We start from the raw sequence: 17,910 nt of genomic DNA on the forward strand, positions 1-17,910 counted from the left end.
TGGTTTTCTTCAATTAACAGTAATCTTTTGATGGGCTTCCCTGGTGGCTCAGTGGTAAAGAATCTGCCGGCCACTGCAGAAGACACAGGAGATGTGGGTTCAATCCCTGGATCAGAAAGATCCCCTGGAGAAGGAAATGGCAACCCACTCCAGTACTCTTGCCTGGGAAATCCCATGGACAGAGGAGCCTGGCAGGCTGCAGTACACAGGGTCATAAAAGTGTTGGACACAACCTAACGACTAAACAACCATCTTTTGATGTTCCAACTATTAATTCCTGGTCTTTGTTGAAAAACTCTTATATATTCTGAGTCCTCCCTTACCTCTTCAGAGAGACTCCTAAGAGGCTGCCTGCTGGGCTTGAAGCCCTCAGAGAGTTCACAAAATGAAACATAATTTTCAACTTTTAGGTTGTACTTCTTTTTTTTTGGTTAACACACTCTTTCCTATCCTTTTCACTCAATTAACTAAGACGGCCTCCTAATACAAAAACTCAAAGGAGAAAAAACCATTTTTCCCACTTCTAGGCAGGCACATGATCTAAGCCTGGACAAGCACATCAGTCTTATGGGAAAGTTGCAAAAAGCACGGGGCTGATTAGACATTATTCTTGGCTGTGCAGAGGGAGAGTTCAGTGTCATGAGGACAGGGATGACAGTCATTAGGGGGTCAGGTACCAGCTTCTGTAGCAGAGTCTTGACTCCCATGGTTCCTGCCTTAGTCTGGTTCTTTAACATTTCTATCAATTCTATTTCATTGTTTTTTTGTTTGTTTTATTTTGCTTTGCTTTGTTTTTGGCCACTGTGTGGCTGGCTTGGGCCACTGCTGGACGCCTGGGCTTGCTCCCTGGACTGCCAGGGAATTTCCTCATTTCTGTCAATTCTATGAGCCATCTGATCCCCTTGTAGGTTATTTTTTTCTACTTAACTAGAGTCAGCATCATTTTTATAATCAAGAATCCTGATGAGTAGTAACAGTGTGATTCCTTTATTAATGCCTGACTGACTTATCTGCAGAAGAGGGTGTTCTCTGGTTCTTTTGCCCATCATTGTATTCAAAGACCGACAGCACATGCCTGGAATATAATTAGGACTCAGCCAATGATTTTCACATGAACAGATTCCTCTCGATATTTCAGGAACACTTTGCACTGACTGACTATGTTGTAATCCTGGTTTTGCCTTCAAGGACACAGGCTTTGTCTTACTCATCTTCGCGTTTTGCCCGGGGACTGATTCTGCCTGACACATAGGTGTTCCAGGTGTGTGTGTTGATTAAATGGGAACCACAGGTTAACTGTTTTGAACAGACGGCTGGGAGATGATTATCTTAGTGTCACATGCCAAATTCACATCCCTTTCTTCCCCTCCCCACCCTATCCCAAGCATTGGAAGTAGGTCATATACCAGGGTACCCTTTGTACTTATTTAGTTGACTTTAACTTTTCTTGATTAAAAGGTAGCTACAGCATAGATCAGATTAAAGATTCCAATTGTCTAGGGAGCTCAGCATTGGAATTCCAAAGAATGTATGTGTATTTTTGTCACTGTCCTTACTCAATGGACCTTGTGGATTTCTCACCTCTACATTAAAAAAAAAAGAACTTCATTGAGGTATAACTTATACACAGTAAAATCCAGCAATTTAAAGTGTATACTTTACTGAGTACTAACAGAGGCATGCTGCTCTGCAATTGCTACCACAGTCGTGATACAGAACATTTCATCATGCATCTCTGCAGTCAGTCCTCACCTCCCCCTCTTAGCCCCTGACAATCACTGATTTCCTATCTATCCCTGTAATTCTACCTTTGTCAAAATTCAGACAAGGGACTTCTGCAGCGTGTGGTCTTTTTGTGGCTGGCTTCTTTCACGTAGCATAATGCTTCTGAGAGCCATCCTGGTTGATGCTTGTATCAGTAGGTTGCTCATTTAATGCTGAGTCGTATTCCATCACTGGACATAGGACCATTTGCTTATCCATTTACCAACTGATTCATTGGGGTTGTTTTCAAGGCTGGACTATTATGAATGTAGCTGCTATACATATTTGTGTGGACACATGTTGATTTCTTTCGGGTAAATCTAGGAGTGGGATTGCCAGTTTAACTTTCTAAAAAACTGCCAAACTGTTTTCCAAAGTGGCTATCCCAGTAGGCATTTCCACCCCCAGCATATGACAGTTGTGATTGATTGGCATCCTTGCAACATTCCACGTTGTCATTCATTTCAGTTGCATTGTGCTGTGTTTAGTTGTCATTGGGTTGTTTGTTGGTTTGCATTTCCCTCATGCCTAATGATGTTGAGCATTTTGTCATTTGTCTTCTTTGGTGAAGTGTCTGTTTCAAATATTTTACTCAGTTTTAAAATCAGATTTTTTTTGTTATTATTGAGTTATAAATGTTGCCATGTGTGTTAAAAAAAAACCTGCTGGTATTTGGACTGGAATTGTGTTGGCTCCATAGATCAATTAGCAGAGAATTGTCATCAAAAAAATATTTAGTTTTCTTATCTGTAAACATGCTATCTATGACTTTGCATTTATTGTTGTTGCTCTGTTGCTCAGTCATGTCCGACTCTTTGCAACCCCATGGATTGCAGCACACCAGGCTTCCCTGTCCTTCACCATCTCCCAGAGCTTGCTCAAACTCATGTCCATTGAGTCAGTGATGCCATCCAACCATTTCATTCTCTGTTGTCCTCTTCTCCTTCCTTCAATTTTTTCACAGCATTAGGGTCTTTTCCAATGTGTCAGCTCTTCACATCAGGGAGCCAAAGTACTGGAGCTTCAGCTTTAGCATCAGTCCTTCCAGTGAATGTTCAGGGTTGCAGTCCAAGGGACCCTCAAGAGTCTTCTCCAACACCACAGTTTGAAAGCATCAATTCTTCGGCACTTAGCCTTCCTTATGGTCCAACTCTCACATTCATACATGACTACTGGAAAAACCATGGCTTTGATTACATGGACTTTTATTGGCAAAGTAATATCTCTGCTTCTTAATATGCTCTCGAGGTTTGTCAGAGCTTTACTTCCAAGGAGCAAGCATCTTTTAATTTCATGGCCACAGTCACCATTCGCAGTGATTTTGGAGCCCAAGAAAAAAAAGTCTGTCACTGTTTCCATTGTTTCCCCATCTATTTGCTTTTTCACTCTCCTCTTTCACCTTCATCAAGAGGCTCTTTAGTTCCTCTTTTTTTTTTAATATAAATTTATTTATTTTAATTGGAGGTTAATTACTTTACAATATTGTACTGGTTTTGCCATACATCAACAGGAATCCGCCACAGGTATATACGTGTTCCGCATCCCGAACCCCCCCTCCCTCCACCCTCCTGTACCATCCCACTGGCTCGCCCCAGTGCACCAGCCCCAAGTAACCAGTATCATGCATCGAACCTGGACTGGCGATTCATTTCACATATGATATTATACATGTTTCAATGCCATTCTCCCAAATCATCCCCTCCTCTCCCTCTCCCACACAGTCCAAAAGACTGTTCTATACATCTGTGTCTCTTTTGCTGTCTCGCATACAGGGTTATCGTTACCATCTTTCTAAATTCCATATATATGCATTAGTATACTGTATTGGTGTTTTTCTTTCTGGCTTATTTCACTCTGTATAATAGGCTCCAGTTTCATCCACCTCATTAGAACTGATTCAAATGTATTCTTTTTAATGGCTAAGTAACACTCCATTGTGTATCTTTAGTTCTTATTTAACACTCTGTTATTTTCATTTTAATGTGTACAGGATCTGTAGTGATGTCCTCTATTTCATGTTGGTGAATTGGGACCTCTCTGTAATTTTTCTCAGAGTACATGCAGAGTACAACATGAGAAATACTGGGCTGGATGAAGCACAAGCTGGAATCAAGATTGCCAGGAGAAATATCAATAACCTCAAACATTCAGATGACACCACACTTATGGCAGAAAGTGAAGAAGAACTAAAGAGCCTCTTGATGAAAGTGAAAGAGGAGAGTGAAAAAGTTGGCTTAAAGCTCAACATTCAAAAAACTAAGATCATGGCATTTGGTCCCATCACTTCATGGCAAATAGATGAGGAAACAGTGGAAACAGTGACAGATTTTATTTTGAGGGGTTCCAAAATCATTGCAGATGGAGACTGCAGCCATGAAATTAAAAGACGCTTGCTCCTTGGAAGAAAAGCTATGACCAAGCTAGACACCTGATGCAAGGAACTGACTCATTGGAAAAGACCCTGATGCTGGAAAAGATTGAAGGCAAGAGGAGAAGGGATGAGATGGTTGGATGGCATCATCGACTTGATGGACATCAGTTTGAGCAGACTCCAGGAGCTGGTGATGGACAGGGAGGCCTGGCATGCTGCAGTCTTTCTTCTGTTTCTCTGAATATTTTCTACATATACTTGAAGCTTTGTTATTAGATACATACACATATGTCAGTATCAAGTGTCTCTCTTTGTCCCAGATAACACTCCTTGTTCTGAAATGTGCTTTGTCTGAAAATATTGGTGTTTGCGTGGCATGTCTTTTCCACCCTTTTACTTTTAATCTGTGCATTTGTGTTCCTACCATTACAGCATATGCGGGGCTCCACTTTCACACACTGGTACTGTCTCCCAGGACACTGGTGCTCTGTTTATTTCTCTCAATATTTTTCTGTGTTACTCATTTATGGTAGTTTCTATTACTATGTTTCAGGTTTACTGATCTCTTACTCTACCATGCTTAAGCTGTTGCCAGTGTCATCTGCTGAATTTTTCACTTCAGAGATTGTAGTCTTATTTTCTAGAAGTTCCATGGTTCTCTTTTTTAATATATCATTCAGTTTTCCCCTGTTCATTCTTACATTTCTTCTATCTTCTTTAATATACGAAGCGTTTTTATAACAGCTTTTAAAAACATGCTTGTCTGCTAATTCCACTATCTCTGTCATTTGAGGTAATTTTCCCCTTTGGTTATGGATCTTATTTTTTCTTCTCCTTCATATACTTGGTATTTTTTTAAATTGAATCCTGGATATCATGTTGTTTACCTTCTTAGATGATGCATTTTGTTGTATGCCTTACATAATGTTGGCTTTCTTCCTGATTGTTTCAAGGCTTGCTTTAAAACTTTGTCAGGCTGACCATACTGTAAAACAATCACCCTTCTATTAAAATAAATAATTTTTTTTTAAAAAAAGAGCCTCATTAGCCAGGATCCAGAGTAGCCCACTACCAAGAAGTCAATACCCTCCTCAGGTCACCATCTGATGTCTTTTGTGTTTTGAGATGTTTTCACCATCGCTGGTAGGAACATGAACCATTCCCAACTCTGTGTAAACTGCAGGCAGTGCTCGGTATATGACTTCCTTGGACTTCTTTATCTGGACTCAGATGGTTTTCCCTCACACATGCATAGATCATTATTCCATTACTCCAGAGCTCTCTCTCGGTTAGTCTCCTCCTCTTGGAGAGGAGACTAGCTACCTCGGCCTCCTCAGACTTTAACCTCGGTGTCCTCAGCTCAGTGAGACTGCTGCTCTCTGGGTTATCACTTCCTATACTACAACCTGGGGCTTCCCAGGTGGCGCTAGTGGTAAAGAACCCACCTGCCGATGCAGAAGACATAAGAGACACAGGTTCCATCCCTGGGTCGGGAAGATCCCCTGGAGGAGGGCAGAGCAAACTGCTCCAGTATTCTTGCCTGGAGAATTTCATGGACAGAGGACCCTTGCAGGCGACAGTCAGGTCCTTAGGGTCACACAGAGTTGGACATGACTGAAGCAACTTAGCACACACGCATATACTACAACCTAGAAACTTCCAGGCAGAAAAATGGGAAATGGGACAATTGTAGGGCTCGTCTCATTTATTTCCTTCCTCTTGGGTTGCTTAGCATCCAATGTCTGACACTGCTACTTGATACATGTTATCTGATTTTCTAATTTTTTAAGGCAGAAAAGTAAATCCAGTCCCTGTTACTTCATCATGGCCACAGGTAGGGTTACATACACATTATTTTGGCCAAATTTAATCCTTCAACTCTCTGTACACACAAATGTGTAATTTTTGTGGTCTAGAATTTAATGATTAAGGATATATACGGGTACCATAAATTTGGAAGAACCAGGATCAGAAATGATTTCAACATAATATTTAAGATAACTCGGATGACCACACTGCCGGTGGGAAATTATTCTAGCCTGAGTTTACTGCTCTGATTTCTTGTCTACAACTGTGAATATATATTAGAATGGTTTAGAAATGTTGAACATAGTGTGATGGCTCCATTAAAGTATAAGAAGCACCCTGAAGAACGGTGGGAGTGGAGTAAGAAGGCTCTGATCTTCACTTCCTTTGTTTCTGGGAACACACTAATGTTGCTATTACCAGATTCGCTAGAGGGATTATGAGAGCTGAAGTGGTAGGAGACCCCATCAATGGTGTCCTTTGAGCAAGACTGAAGGTTGGGGAGGGGAAGGAAGGAAAAAGTCAAAAGCCACTATCCATTTCCCTGACTTTTTATTTTTAATCAGATGCACTCGCTTCTTGCATTGAGAGGTGGCTCCTAATACAAATGATGCTGGGTTTAATAGATGCTCAGATAGAAAAGAGAGACACTAGTTGTGTCTTGTCAGCAATTCCAGAGATGCCTTATAATGGCAACGACCAGCTTCTGGTTGCTAAACACTGGCCTTGCAGCTTTTTACTATAACCATCCAATTTTTAGTTTCAGAGCATATTTTAATTGGTTGGCTTTGACTTATTTGGGGTTGTCAGAATCCACATAACCTTGCAGAATAACCTTAGGGATTTTGAAATCTGTGTCTCAAAATAGAGCTGGGAAAAAAGGAGGAGTAGAATCTGTGTTGGTTTTAAAATCTACTTGGAGCAGGGGAAACTTACAGAGCAGGCCGCTTTCTGGACTCTCCAGCATCGTTGCTGATTTTGCACTTTGGGGGACAGGTTGTCATCTCAGTGTTGTCAGGTTGTTTGTTTTAAATGGTCTGTTCAGAACAAAATATGCCCTGTTAAGAAAACTCTGGGCTAAACTCTTTTACCAAAACTGTTTCTATATCATACTACAAGATGAGATTTGCTACATCAATAGTATTTTAGGAAAATCAGCTACAATCAATAATGAAGCACCCTAAATGCTTGAAAAGACATGAGAGTTGTAATGCATTAGAAAGCCGTTCATCTCCAGTTTTGTAATATTTTGAAAGAGGGCCATCTAGCGGAACTATGAAACTGTGAATGCATCCTCTAAAACCTTACGTTCACGTTTTTTAAATAAAAATAAAATTTTCTCTTAAAAATTTAAAAATCCTTTTAGTCCCTTTAAACCCCAATTAACTGTTCTTTATATAAATAATCTGACAGAAATAAATATCTGTCCACTCAAATCCCTGTTCTAATTAATTTCTTATAATCTATGGAAACACATTCAGTTAAGTTTCTGACAGTTCTAATTTGTTTACTTTTTTCCCTTCCTGTGAAAAATAGTCCCTTCTAGCCTGCCTTCTCTCATACCGCCACACCTTCCACCATGAAACGTCACTGAAGAATGAAGAAATGTATATGTTGGACAATCTGAGAATTAAACAAGACAGGGTATGATATAGAATTAAGAAATATTTGCTACAAGTGGGACTGGAAATGAACCATCAAACACAATGTTGAAATTGCAGAAGGTGTCAGAGAGTGTTTCCTTGGACTGTTTGAAGAGAACAGGCCTCCCCTCTAAATGAGATGGAGGGCTTGTTCACCAAATGCATTTTATCCTCTTCCTGGAAACTTAGCTAAATTACATTTTGCAGCTTTCCTTCAGGTGGAGTCCTTTGATATAGTTCTGGCAAATTAAATGTGGATACATGAGACATATACCCCTACCCCTCCCTTCCTGGCCTGACTCTTAAAATACTTTGCACCACCCTCCATTTTCTTTTAGTCTCCCCTGCCCCACCCTCACCACCGTCATCTGGCGGGTGTCATTGCCCACACAGAACGTGAGTGCTTTTATCATGTTGAGTCTTTCAACCTCTGCCTTTTCAGTGGAGCCTGCCCCTGCCCCCTGATCCCCACAACCTATAACGACAGAGACAAGGGCATGGGATATGCTTTCATTATTTTAAGCCAATGAGACTTGATGATTATTTACCCTGATAAATACTGGAGAGAAAAAAACAATGGAGGGGAAAAAAAGAATATGAACTGAGGGAAGGACAATAAGGTCCAAATTTCCCTCAGATACATTGAGGAGCGTTCTCTTTTCTCCAGGTTTCAGAGTAAGCACATGGTCAATGAGTTCTGCAAACACTTAGCAGATCAGCTGGACGTAGAATCACAGAATGCCTCCAGGTAGGGTTAGAGCTGATGAGGTCAGGAAGGCAGGCTGTGGGTGGAAATGATGAAGGTGGGCTCAAGATGCTTCCCACAGCTTGAGACACGGTGACTGCAGTGTGAAGTGTTTACAATATGGGAAATGCAGGAGCAAGATTTATCAGCTTTAGCCCCCAGACTCTTACGGGATTATGCATCATATCAGGCTAATTAAACTTTTCAATTAACTCTTTTCAAGATGTCCTGCAAGATTTGGTTCTATGCCTGCCTCCATATAGTAATCGGCGTTCCAGGTACATTCAGGCTAAGTAGAGTGGGTTATCCCCCAAATCCTTCACCTGAGCCACTGATGGAAGCAATACTGGGCACAAGTTTTAACACATAAAAAGTCTTTTAAGTGAGCAAAAGAAATAGAAACCACTGAGTCCCAGAGGTCAAAGTTTTGCAGAGGAGCTGGGACTGAACTGAACCGTGGGCTGGCAGAGAAGGAGAGAAGCATGCGTGGTGGCAGAAAAGAGAGAGGAATAAATACGGAGGAATAAATAGAAAGGCAATGGGTCTTATGGGATTGAGGTAGAGGAAGAGGGTGAAACTAAGCAGCAAAGAGAAGATGAAGGCAGGTGACTAAGAGCCTTGAAAACGATCACTGAGTTTTGTATTTGAAGCCAGATTGGATGAGCCCGAGGTCCCAGGCCAATCAAATACTGTCCTTGCCCAGTCATTTGTTCTGGTGTCTGCCATCATTCATGTTTTCCCCAAGGCACACTCATGAGCATTTCAGACTGAGAGAGGGTCTGACAAGATACCCTGCTCCTAAATCTAAACACTCAGAGATAATGAGAAGTCCTAGACTGTGCTTCTTCCTTGAGTACCCTCTCTCCCCGACTGCCTGATGATGCCATGTCAGCCTTCTAGATCCTATTCTATCACCTTCTGCCCTGCAAAGCCTGCCTGAAGCTTTGTCCAGGAAGCTGATCACTCCTTCCCTTGTGCAGCCACAGTACCAGATATAAATCACCTCTGAGGAGGATTAAATGCATGTAAAGTACTTCATTTTTTAAAATATTTATTCTTATTTATTTAGCTGCATGCATGCCCAGTTATGTCTGACTCTGTGACCCCATAGGCTGTAGCCCGCCAGGCTCCTCTGTCCATGGGATTTACCAGGCAAGAATACTGGAGTGGGTTGCCATTTCTTCCTCCAGGGGATATTCCTAACCCAGGGATCCAATCTGTGTTCCTTATATTTCTTGCATTGTAGGCAGGTTCTTTACCAATGAGCCACCTGGGAAACCCATATCAATTCTATCTCTTGCTTATTGCATGTTTTTATTACTTACCTGGCTCCCGAACTAACTGTGGATTCCTTGAAGGCAGGATCTGTGTCTCATTTCACTCTCTATTCCTGACTCTGAGAGCAAGCCCTGCCATTTCTTGGGTGCTCAAGATGAATATATGATAAATGCACAGATGGATGGATGAATGAAAAGTATGAAGATTTGTTTCCTCAAGGTTGGAGACTTCACTCACACATGCAGCCATTACATACACTTATTTGTCTACACAACTGTCTTCCTGTATTAGATTGTAAGGCTCCTTATTCACAAATTTATTCTCAGCACATTTCAGTATCTGGCATATTTTGGGAAGGAAGAAATTGTTCTCTATTCTTCTAGGTTCTTCTGGCTGGTCTAAGAATTAAATTGACATGAAGTAGATTAACAGGAGAAAAGCAAACAAAATTTAATAACATGTGTACATGGAGAGGGGTTTCCCAGGTGGTGTTAGTGCCTCCTGCCAATGGAGGAGACATAAGAGATGCAGGTTCGATCCCTGGGTCGAGATGATCCCCTGGAGGAGGGCATGGCAACCCACTCTAGTATTCTTGCCTGGAGAATCCCATGGACAGAGGAGCCTGGCAGGCTACAGTCCATAGTGTCACACAGAGCTGGACATGACTGAAGTGACTTAGCACACATGCATGCATGCCAGAGACCCAGGAAAATTGAATAACTCCCAATGTAAGTGAAGACCTCACCTTAAATACTGACCCAGGGATTGAACCCGGGTCTCTTGCATTGCAGGCAGATTCTTTACTGGCAGATTCTTTACCATCTGAACCACTAGGGAAGCCCACCTTAAATACCATGTTTACCTGAAGACAAAAAAGATTTGAGACTTCAAAGGGAAGGAGAGCTGTCCACACGGAGATGGAAAAGCAAAAGTTTAGTAAGCAAATGCTTGATGGGCCATGCTGCGTGAATGAGAAAGTGTGGAGAATAGCAATAACTCTTTGGGATTATGACCACTGCATCTTCATGCTTATGAAATGCACAAGTACAGAAAAGAGAACAAAGAAGCCATCTGACTATTCCCACCACTCATCTCATTACAGAAACCCATGAATACACCAGAGCAGGTGTGGGAGATCAAAGATAACTCAGGCAAAACCAAGAAATAAAATGTTATTTCAAAACCTCAAACACAATATAGCTGTATAATGATGAAGAATTTTAATGTTAATTAAAATTTTAAACAGTATTTCCCTTTTTTATTACTAATGGGACGTAAAGACCTATATCAGATCTATTTAAGTAAAAAGTGAAGACAGGGACTTCCCTGGCTGTCCAGCGGGTGAGACTCCATGTTTCCATTGCAGGGGGCCCGGCTTCCATCCCGGGTTGGGGAACTAAGATCCCACAGCCTACGAGGTACAGCCAAAGGAAAAAGAAGTTAGTTTTCACTCTAGTCCCCCAAAAGCACACAACTGCTCTTATGACTACAAGCTTACTGTGTTTTTCTCCTTACTTTATTTCCTGTTGGTCATTATTAACTTTATAGTTTACATATATTAATAGCATATAGTTATTTCTAATTCATATATGCCTATAACACAGTTATTATTTTAAGAAATAAACCTATATGGTATTACAATAGTGTTTTTCAAATGTGAGTAATGTAATAATCCCTTTTAAAGAAGGGAAAGCACATTATTTCCTATTCCTAGATTAAAGTAATTTTCATGACAACTTTCCTTAAATATTCACAACCAAGAATTACATAAACCTGTCTATATTGTGTTTCAACTATAAAACATAAATTAACTTACAAATTAAACAATAACAAAAATTAATAAAATTCAAATAATGGATATGTTGTAATTAAAAAAAAAACCCAGTGATACTGGGTTGAATAATGGAGAGATGTATTTGGCGTTTTCTGCTTCATTGCATATTGCCTTGGTTTTGAACATGCTGGAATATTGCATCATTGAGCATTGCTTTTTATTTTTCCTTTTAAACAATGATACTAATTTTAACCAATTTGTTGTTTTGTTGGGCTGATCTGCTCAATAGCATCCACCAAATTGCAATAATAACATAATATTCTAACAACAAGAAGGCATAATGACAACCTTTTCTTTAGTCTATTACCTCATCTACTGAATAAACTGTTGCTAGTCAAAATATACAAAGATAGGATCTTTACCATGAGGTGCCATATGCTGTTAGGTGGCTTTATTTTCTACTTTGCTACCCCTCCTGACTGTGAAGCCTTGTTTACAAAGAGTGTCTGTAACATCACATGGCCTTCACGTGGCTCCCATACAATTGTAAACACACGTGCACATTTGGGTATATGGTTATAAGGTAGTCATTGAGGCGATGGAGAGTATGCTCACATTATATTTTTAAAATGATCATTGAAATGAAAACATAAAATTTAGAAACTCTTACAGGGACTTGGAGGATACCTTCTGTGTTACGGAGATAATGTTTTTTATCAATCACTCTTTCTAGGCTGATTTCTGATTGGCATCACTTGCCACTGAAAGTGCAGGCATCCAAACAGATGTAAAAACTTGATCAATGGACCCTGCTGTCTACTACTACTGGACATTGTTGTCCAGGACCACTAAATGCCTAATATGTCATACAACTTAGTCTGCTCTACTCATCTCAGAAGGAAATTAAGACACCTGTAGTCATGCCAACTAGGCTCCATAGATGGTTCAGCTCAATGCTCTGTTTCTGGCACACCCTTCTCCCTCTCCCTCTGTTAGTAATGAACTTCCCCATGAAGTTGCTCACTGTATTAGTTTCTGTACACCTCTGAAACAGTAGTTAGAAATTTTTAGGCAAATGTAAAGAAAGCTGAGTGCTGAAGAATTGATGCTTTTGAACTGTGGTGTTGGAGAAGACTCTTGAGAGTCCCTTGAACTGCAAGGAGATCCAACCAATTCATCCTAAAGGAAATCAGTCCCGAGTATTCATTGGGAGGACTGACGCTGAAGCTGAAACTCCAATACTTTGGCCACCTGATGCAAAGAACTGACTCATTGGAAAAGACACTGATGCTAGGAAAGATTGAAGGTGGGAGAAGAAGGGGATGACAGAGGATGAGATGGTTGGATGGCATCACCACCTCGATGGACATGAGTTTGAGTAGGCTCTAGGAGTTGGTGATGGACAGGGAAGCCTGGTGTGCTGAAGTCCATGGTGTCACAAAGAGTTGGACACGACTAAGTGACTGAACTGAACTGTGCCCTTTTAAGCACCTTCACAGATTTTTCTGATCAACATAAGCAAGCATCATTTTCCCCTTCCCCCTTTTAGAAATAATGATGTCTGGTATAGTAGGATGATACAATGTTCTTTAAAGCGGAAGCACAAGATGAATGAATCTTACTAGGATATAAAGGAATTTACAGGGAAAATAAATATTTTTTTCAACAGTAGTCTTAAGCAGTACCTAAAATGAAGACAACACAAAGGTTTTAAAATTTTGATTGAAGGAAGGAAAGGGAACGTTGATGGGGAACTCTCATCTCAGTTCCTGCTGGCAGACTCAGACAGGCACAGGGGTGTTGTGGGGGAGGTGGTTTGCTGCATGCATTTCAGCCTCTGTCCCCCACCATCTAAAATCCACAGCCTCCATTTCATGTCTGTCCCAGCTAGTGCACTTGCAGCAGCCAAACTGAACTGGGTTTTAAAACCATAGCTGGAAATACAGACCCTTATAATTGTGTGCTAAGTTGCTTCAGTTCTGTCTGGCTCTTGGCAACCCCATGAACTGTAGCCCGCCACGGGATTCTCCAGGCAAGAATACTGGAGCAGGTTGCCATGCCCTCCTCCAAGGGATAGTCCCAACCCAGGGATCGAACCCACATCTCTTATGTCTCCTTCACAGCCCGATGGGTTCTTTACCACTAGAACCACCTGGGATGCCCACAGACCCTTATTAGATGGATTCAAAGTTGAAGAGGTAAGTTTGTTAACAGAAGACAACTTCTTACTTTATCTCCTGACCCCTTATTTTCCCTGCTCACTGTTCCTTAGCTCTTTCCCAGCCTTATGGGCTTGTTAATGAGACCTTATATAAAACGCCATTTGTTAGATTTTATGATTTTTCAGAAGCTTAGAGTGCCCTCTTGTGGGAATATCAGGTAGTTATCCAAGTGCGGCCAACCATCTCAATTTCAACCATCTCTTTCCCAGGTGTGTTGAGAGGGACAGGCTCCTTAATTGTGCTTTGTTTTTATTTAACTAATCTCGATGGATTTCACAGCTATAGGTAAATGGAAAGGGGTGGAAATGTGCTAGGCATTAACCAGTGGAATAAGATCATATTTTCCAAAACAATACTGATTTCTTTTTTCTCCCCCCTTTTTAAATGTGGTGGTGGTGGGAAGTGGGGAAAAGTGTGGTAAATTTCCAGAGCAAGTCAGAATAAGGACCCTCTATTCAAGAAACGACTGCTGCTGCTAAGTCACTGCAATCGTGTCCGACTCTGTGCGACCCCATAGACGGCAGCCCACCAGGCTCCCCCGTCCCTGGGATTCTCTAGGCAAGAACACTGGAGTGGATTGCCATTTCCTTCTCCAATGCATGAAAGTGAAAGGTGAAAGTGAAGTCGCTTAGTCGTGTTCGACTCTTTGCGACCCCATGGACTGCAGCCCACCAGGCTCCTCCACCCATGGGATTTTACAGGCAAGAGTAGTGGAGTGGGGTGCCATTGCCTTCTCCTAGATGTCTTTAATTCTTGGTTGGTTGTTTAGTTGCTAAGTTGTGTCCAAATCTTTTGTGACCCCCATGGACTGTAACAAGCCAGGGTTCTCTGTCCAAGGGATTTCCCAGGCAAGAATACTGGAGTGGGTTGCCATTTTATTTTCCAGGGGATCTTCCCAAACCAGGGATCGAACCCACATCTCCTGCAGCTCCTGCTTGGCAGGTGGATTCCTTACCACTGAATCACCAGGGAAGCCCTGTCTTTACTCACAAAGAAAACACTTATTTAGGCTATCAATGCTTTATACAACCTCTCTGGGGGTAGTTAAACACTCAGGGACTTACACAAATATGACTATCAAATGATTGTATCTCATCATAAGAGAGATGAGAGCTCTCACCTAAGCTGTTATAAGACAGAATGAGGGTTAATAAGAGCTTAAAGACACAATTTGCTTACTACTTCAAGGCATAAATCTTTTAAAATATTTCATATACAAAATAGTATATGAGAGGAGTATAATTAACCCCCACTTACCTATTAGTCAGCTTCAAGCATTACCAACTCATTACTAATTTTTCATTATTTAGAAGTAAATTGCAGGTTTTCCAGGGGCACTAGTGGGAAAGAACCCGCCTGCCAATGCAGGACATAAGAGAGTTGGATTTGGTCCCTGGGTCTGGAAGGTCCCCTGGAGGAGAGCATGGCAATCCGCTCCAGTATTCTTGCTTGGAGAATCCCATGGACAGAGGGGCCTGGAAGGCTACTGTCCTTTCATTCATAAGTATTTCAGAAGTTAAATTTAAAAGATAAGAATGCCCCTTTAAAAATACAACCACAAAATCATAACATATAGAATGAAAAGTAATTTCTTATTATCATAAAAGATTGAGAAAGGGTCCAAATTTCCCTCACTATCTCTCTTTTAAAAAAATATTTAGACAAGTTTTAGGTTTATAATAAAATTGAGAGAAAAGTACGGAGGTATATGGCCTATTCTCACACATGTGTAGCCTCCCCCATTATCAACATGTCTCACCAGAATAGTGCTTTTATTTTAAACCAACGACGAACCTACATGGAACCTACATGGATACATCACATCACACAAAGTCCATGGTGTTTTCTCTTGGTGGTGTGAGTTCAGTGGGTTTGGACAAATGTATGATAACACATCCATCATTATAATAGTATCATGCAGAATATTTTTACTCCCCTAAAATCCTCTGTGCTCTTCCTGTTTATCTCCCCCAACCCCTCCAGCAACCACTCATCTTTTATTGTCTCCATAGTTTTGTCTTTTAGAGAACATCATGTAGTTGGAATCATACAGCATGTAACTTTCTCAGTTTGGCTTCTTTCCCTTAGCTATATGCCAGTAAGATTCCTCCATGTATTTTCATCGGCTTGATAGCTCAGTTCTTTTCAGCACAGAATAATATGCCATTTTCTGGATGTGCTGTACTGTGCTTAGTTGCTTAGTCGTGTCCGACTCTTGGCGATCCCATGGACTGTAGCCCGGCAGGCTCCTCTGTCCATGGGGATTCTCCAGGCAAGAATACTAGAGCGGGTTGCCATGCCCTCCTCCAGAGGACCTTCCCAATCCAGATCTCCTGCATTACAGGTGGATTCTTTACCGTCTGAGTCACCAGGGAAGCCCAAGAATACTGGAGTGGGTAGCCTGTCCCTTCTCCAGGGCATCTTCCTAACCTAGGAATCAGACCAGGGTCTCCTGCATTACAGGTGGATTCTTTAGCAGCTGAGCTACCAGGAAAGCCCAATAAAGTATTTTAAAGCTAACGTATTTCCTTTTTTGTTTTTAAAGATATAATGCTATTGCACACTTAATTCTCTCAGTTGTGTTTGACTCTTTCTTTGTGACCCCATGGGTTGTAGCCCACCAGATCCCTCAGTTCATGGAATCCTCCAGGCAATAATACTGGAGTTAGTTGTCATTTCCTTCTCCAGGAGTATCTCCCTGGAGATATTCCCAACTCAGGAACTGAATCCCAGGTCTCCCACGTTGCAGGCAGATTCTCTCCATCTGAGCCGCTAGGGAAGCCCTGTCTGGATGCACCACAGTTTATTTAAACATTCACCTACTGAAGGACATCTTGGTTGCTTCCAAGTTTGGGCAGGTATAAATAAAGGTACTGTAAACATTTGTGGGTAGGTTTTTGTGTGGATGTAAGTTTCTGACTCCTTTGGTAAATACCAAAGAACAAAATTGTAGGATTTTAAGGTAAGAGAAATTTTCATTTTGTAAGAAACCTCCAGCCTTCCAGAGTGGTGATACCATTTTGCATTTCTGCCAGCATTGGATGAGAGTTCCTGTTACTCCACAACCCTCTCCCACAGCATTTCATGTTGTCAGTGTTCCAAATTTTTGCACTTCTAATGGGTGTGTAGTGGCATTGTTTAAATTTGCATTTCCCTGATGACATATGATGTGGAGCATCTTTTCGTATGCCTACTTTCCATCTGTATATCTTCTTTGGTGAGGTGTCTGCTAAGATCTTTGGCCAGTTTTTAAATTGGGTTGTTTGTTTTCTTATTGTTGTTTCTCTTAATCTATAGGTTCTCTCTCTCGCCTCCATATATTCTTTTAAAGAATCTGAGATGCTTGTCTGAAGTTTCTACAAGTTAGATTTTTCATAATGTATTAATATCATTCTGATGTTATTCCTATGTTTCCTGTAAATGAGTGGTTAGATCTAGAAACTTGATCAGATTCAGGTTCAGTTTTTTGTTTAGCAAGGCTTATTCACAGGCAGTGAGGTAGTCTTCCACCAGGGGGCGCAGTTGCTCTCTGTCAAGGATCTCAACCTCGTGATCTGGGCATTGATTCATTAACAAACTAATGTTTGCGAAATAGTAGTATTCTAAATATGCCATCTATTCTTATTAGGTTTTTAGATTTTTTGAATAAATTTCTCCTTATCAACTATTTTGTTACTTTATGATTTATATAATGAGGCCAGAAAAACGCTTGATTTTTCCCTCTGCTTTTTAGTTTTCAAAATAATGAGTTGGTTCCCTAACACCCCATGGACTGGGGTCACAAAGAGTCCTACACGACTGAGCGACTTCACTTTCACTTTCACTTTCCCTAACACCATCAAAAAGTGACCAATAAGGTTTTTTTTTTTTTTAAATCATAGTGAAAAAAAATCATGATTTTTAAAAATCATAAATCATTTTAAAAATCATGTATGTAAATGTATCTGATATTTTTCATTCACCCACTGAAGTCACAATACTCACTGATGCTCAAATCATTCCATCTTTGACCAGTGTAAGTCTATTCAAGTTGTCTCCTCAATCATTTTGACACCACCCTACTAGTCTTTAAAAACCTCCCTGCCTTCAGCTAAGATAAGATGTTCCAGGCTTATTTTACATTTCCAACCCCAATGTGAAATTAGTTGTTTCTCCAAAGTGATGGTTTTCAAAGTGTGATTGGGGAGCCCCTGGGCATCCCTGTAATCCTATCATGGGGTTTGCGTGGTCACAATTATTTTCATAAAAATACTAAGATGCTATTTGCTCTTTTAAACTCTTTTTGTCTCATAAATATATACAGAGTT

The 17,910-nt window shown here is 40.9% G+C and overlaps 1 long non-coding RNA gene across 1 annotated transcript in view; it reads right to left on the bottom strand.

The window, feature by feature from the left end:
* LOC113896931 overlaps nt 1-17,910 on the bottom strand; it is a 37,576-nt gene that overhangs the window by 18,519 nt on the left and 1,147 nt on the right. The window contains exons 2-3 of the long non-coding RNA XR_003512185.1: nt 10,353-11,018; nt 6,878-6,978 (exon numbers count right to left, since the gene is read on the bottom strand). This is a non-coding gene — a long non-coding RNA (uncharacterized LOC113896931). The remainder of the gene's footprint in view (nt 1-6,877; nt 6,979-10,352; nt 11,019-17,910) is intronic.

This window comes from Bos indicus x Bos taurus, chromosome 8, assembly GCF_003369695.1.
Source record: "Bos indicus x Bos taurus breed Angus x Brahman F1 hybrid chromosome 8, Bos_hybrid_MaternalHap_v2.0, whole genome shotgun sequence".
NCBI lineage: Eukaryota > Metazoa > Chordata > Mammalia > Artiodactyla > Bovidae > Bos > Bos indicus x Bos taurus.